Source organism: Eriocheir sinensis, chromosome 16, assembly GCF_024679095.1.
Source record: "Eriocheir sinensis breed Jianghai 21 chromosome 16, ASM2467909v1, whole genome shotgun sequence".
NCBI lineage: Eukaryota > Metazoa > Arthropoda > Malacostraca > Decapoda > Varunidae > Eriocheir > Eriocheir sinensis.
The window spans coordinates 6,606,387-6,611,110 of NC_066524.1; the positions used below are offsets into that span (position 1 = coordinate 6,606,387).

General features: G+C 63.3%; 1 pseudogene; it reads right to left on the reverse strand.

Moving 5' to 3' along the window:
- Positions 1–1,603: 1,603 nt before the first annotated feature.
- Positions 1,604–3,145, reverse strand: LOC126999220 (uncharacterized; annotated as a pseudogene).
- Between the last annotated feature and the right edge of the window lie 1,579 nt (positions 3,146–4,724).

Below are 4,724 nucleotides of genomic sequence, written 5' to 3' on the forward strand. Positions count from 1 at the left end.
AGTAGCATTTTTCTTATAATTACTCCCCCCCTTTTTTTGTAGTTTTATTTTTATTATTCCCTGTCAAATAAATTTTTGACACGGGCCACTTCTCCACCACTGCCACCTTCTGCGGGTCGGTGCACACGCCGTCCCGACTGACGACATGCCCCAGGAACGGCACCTCGTGCTGGAAGAGCGAACACTTCTTGGGGCTGAGCTTGAGGTTGGCCTTCCTCAGCCGCTGTAGAACCTCCTCCAGCCGCTCCAGCTCCTCCTCGAAGGTGCTCCCGAAGACGATGACGTCGTCGATGTAGACGAGCGCTGTCTTCCACTGCAGGCCCTCCAACACCCTCTCCATCAGGCGCTCAAAACAGCCAGGGGCGTTGCAGAGACCAAAGGGCATGATGTTGAACTGCCACAAACCCTGCCCGAAAGAGAAAGCGGTCTTCGGCTTATCCTCCTCTGCCATCTCCACCTGGTGGTAACCCGACTTCAGGTCGAGTGTGGAGAACCACCTGGACCCACCAGTGCGTCGAGCGTGTCGTCGATCCTAGGCAGGGGGTAAGAGTCCTTGACAGTCACATCATTCAGCGCCCGGTAGTCCACATAGAAGCGCTGCGTGCCGTCCTTCTTCTTAACCAGGACTACCGCTGAGGACCAAGGACTGTCTGACCGCTCAATCACCCCCTGCGCCGCCAGCTCGTTGACAGTGCGCTGCATTTCCTCCCGCCTGGCTGGTGCAATACGTCGGGGCGGGCTCTTGATGGGCACACTATTTCCCGTGTTGATGCTATGCTTCACCAACCCCGTGCGGCCCAGATCCAAGTCACCCCTGCTGAACACGTCCGCGTACTAGGTCAGGGTGTGGCGCATCTTCTCCGTCTGCGCCTCCGTCAGGTAGCGGCGCTCCGGTGCGCCAAATCCTCCAGGAAGTCGGGCAGCGGCCCCACGGCGGCCGACTCCTCGCTGCCCGACGTCTCCTCTGTGCGCTCCACCTCCTCACAGGTGCCCAGCTTGGCACCAGCGGGTACCTTCCGGGCTTCGTCGGAGAAGTTAGCTACCAGCACCGTAACTAAATCCTGCCCCGCCCCAACGAGGCTCCGTCCGACTGCCACGCCGTCAGCCAGCCGCAGGTTTTCCGTGGGCTCCACCATGCCTTCCGCTCCACGCATCGCTCTGGACAGACGACACCGGACCCTGGCCTCCGTCCTAGGGGCAAGGTGCAGACGCTCAGCCGCGACTACCTCTGCACAGCCAACCTCCGGAAGCAAGGGCACGTCTTGACCGCGTACCCTCACCAGCTTCCGTCCGAGGTCGACACAAGCCTTGCTCTGCGTCAGGTAGTCGAGGCCCAGCAAACACGGCTCGTCCAGATCGGCGACGTACACCGGCAGCCGCTCCACAGCGCTGCCTACGCCGATACGAACCTCCACTGGGCCCTTGAGCTGCACACAGTGCCCCGTGACGCCGCACAGCCTCTGTGGCGCGTCTGGGAGTCGCGTGGCGGCCAGCATATCAGCCCGCACCAAGGTCTTCTCAGCCCCGGTGTCCACTGTCAGGCGGCATGGCTTCCCGTCCACTGATCCCTCCACCTGCATCGCACTGGTTATCCGGCGGCAGCTTACGCAAGTCGGGGCCCGGGGACCTGGGATTCGGCCCCCTTCTCCAGCCTGTCCGGGTTTCCCGCCTGCACTACCTCCTTTGGCTTGGGGCAGGCGCTCGAACGGTGGCCAGACTTGCCACAGTCCTTGCAGCAAGGCTGAAAGGCGTCAGAACTCAGTCGGTCAAGGGAACGCGTCCTTCGCTCCCTCGGACAACGACTGCGCATATGCCCCTTCTTGCCACAGCCCCAACACGAGCCGAGAAAACCGTCCGGGCTCGCCTTCCTCGACGCCGCCTTCTTCTCCACCTTCGCCTTCCGGCCCCGGAGGTCACGGCGGGGCTGGGCGGCCGCCCCTAGGCCGCTGGTCGTCTTCAGGAAGGCCTCGAATTCCAAGGCCCTCGCCAGCGCCACCTGCAGGTCCCCAGGGTGCGCCTGCTTAACGTAAATCTGCAGCTGCTGGTCGTGCAGAGCGTCAACAAAGAAATCGCGGGCCAGCACCACGATCATCTCTTCCGGGGCAGCAGGATACGACCTTCTGACCAGCGCTTCCACGTCCTGCGCCAGCTGCGACAGTGTCTCGCCGCGCTCCCGAGTTCGCTTCTTCAGGCGAGCTCGGTACACCTCGGCCTGAAGGTGGTGCCCGAAACGTCACCGCAGGGCCTCCGCCATGCTCCCGTAAGAGGCAGGTTGGGCCGGCGGCAGGTGCCCCAACACCTCCACAGCTGGGCCCCGAAGCGCTGTTGCCAACTGCAGCGCCTTCTCAGCCTCGTCCCAGCCCTGGGCAGCAGCTAGCATCTCAAACTGGGCAACATAGGCCTCCCAGGCCACCTTCCCGTCATACTCCGCCGGCTTGCGCCTCCCCGAACGGCGGGAAGCCGAGGGGCTGGATGGGGGGGTAAGCGGAGCACGTGGGCTGTGAGCCGGCCGGCATGGAGAGGGCGGCGGTGAAGGCGGCAGAGAGGCGGGGTGAGTGGGTCCGATTCCAGCGCCAGTTGGACCCAAGGGGGCAGCTCCGATGGCTCCCCAACCTCCTGCGGCAGCTGCTGGCTCTGACACAACGCTGCGAGGCCCCAGGGGTTTTTGCCAGGGGCCCCACGAGGACCCCAGCAAGTCCGTCACCCTGGTGCTTGCCGCCAGCACGCGTGACTCTTCTTGTTCCTCCCCGCGTGACGTTGCCAACTCTCGCCGCTGCCTCTCCGCCTCCACCTCCTCCCTCAGGCCCTGGACCTCGCCTTTCAGAGTCTGCACCTCTCCCAGCAGTTCACTCTTAACGCTGTCGCAGGCCTTGTCGGTGTACTGCTGGGTTTCCGCCTTCAGGGACGAGAGACTGCTCTGGAGGACCTCGGCAAGATGGTGTGCCCTCTCGTCTGCCCTCTGAGCCTGCTCTCGTGCCCTCTCGTCTGCCCTCTGTTCTGCCCTCTCTGTTCTCTGATCCAATTCCTGCCTCAGACTGGCCAGCATGGCAGCGAACAAGTCCATCTGGCTCGGCTTCGCATCACCCGCGTCAGCCTCGGCCTTGCCCTCCTCCTTACCCTCACGGCGGCCATTTTGGGACGCCATGACGACACGGCGAACTTCACTGTTCACTTATCCCACTCCTGACACCAAGTGTTACGCCACCCCCTACCACACACCATCCACGGGCAGGCAGGCGGCGTGATCCCCTAGAACAACCACACGGGCACCAGTCACTCACAGCGGCCGACAAAGAACACCGAGGGGAGGAGGGAACGAGGCAGGGCACAAAGGATACACGTTCAACACTAATTTCTAGTTTAATGACAGGTTCCTCACACAGTACAGCAACTCTCAAGGGCACAGAACAGTTAATCAGGCACAGTACAGGGGCACGGCAGACACGCACACCGGATGCACACAGCTCGCGAGCGGAGCACACAGCTGAACACTCTACCCACGGCCTTGGACGCCATAGGCAAGCTCGTCCTTCGGCCATCTACTCAGGCAGTGCAGTGGGCAGAGTTCTTCGGAGCGAGGCAGGAGCAGGAGTGTGTTAGTGAGTACATAACCAAGTGCACACAGAAAGCGACAGACTGTGCCTTCAAGTGCCCACAGTGTAGCACAGATTTGTCGGAGTACTTGTCGCTTAGAAAGTTAATGGGAGGCCTCCGTGACGTGACACTGAGGCAACAAGTTTTCCAGGCGTGTGACTCAATCGGCAGTGTCGACGCCCTGAGGGCCATGTGTTGTGCTTACGAGGCCGCCCGTCGCGACGCCACAGGTGGTGGAGGCCCGGGGCGGGAGGCTGCTCGTGCGGCTGGCACCGCGCAAAGCGAGGAGACCGAGTGCGAGGAAGCGTCTCCCGACGTTGCCGCCACCACAGCTGGCGGGAAAAGCGCCCCACGACGCTGTGGCAACACGCCCTCGGGAAGGCATCGTGCCCGGCGAGGGCGGCTGTCTGCAGCGGCTGCCGGAAGCAGGGGCACTTCAGAAAATGCTGCAGGAGTGGCAAGCAGCCCAGCGCCGGCCCGTCTGACCGTGCGGTGTCGGGCGCTATCACCACGGCGGGCACCCACCCCGCCCGCCAGCCCACAGTGGAGGTCAAGGTCTCGCATGGCAAGGAGAAGGGACTTCGTGTGGGGGCGGTGGCTGATACAGGGGCTCAGGTATGCGTAGCCGGGCCAGCCCTAATGGCCGCGCTCCACATCAGGCCTGCGCTGTTGCAGCGTCGGGCCGGCCTGCGAGATGTGGCAGACCTGCCACTCAAGTGCCTCGGGTCTCTGACGAGCAGCATCACCATGGGCGACCGCACCACAGTACAGGACACCTACTTCATACAGTCGGCGAAGACCCTCTTTCTGTCGCTGGACGCGTGCAAAGCGCTAGGTCTAGTGCCCAAGGCCTTCCCTCACCACACCCCAGCCGCGGCGCCCATTCTCGCGGCGGTGGAGACAGCGCGCCCGCCACGCCAGCCGCCGCCCAAACCCGCGTCGCTCCCCTTCCCACCGCTGGAGGAGCACGTGGAACGGCTCGAGAAGTGGCTGCTCCAGCACTTCTCATCCACAACGTTCAACACCACGATTACACCACTGCCCGTGATGGAGGGTAAGCCACACCACATCCACCTGGCGCCCGGTGCCACCCCCCACGCCTGCCACACCCCGGCGCCTGTGCTTAAACA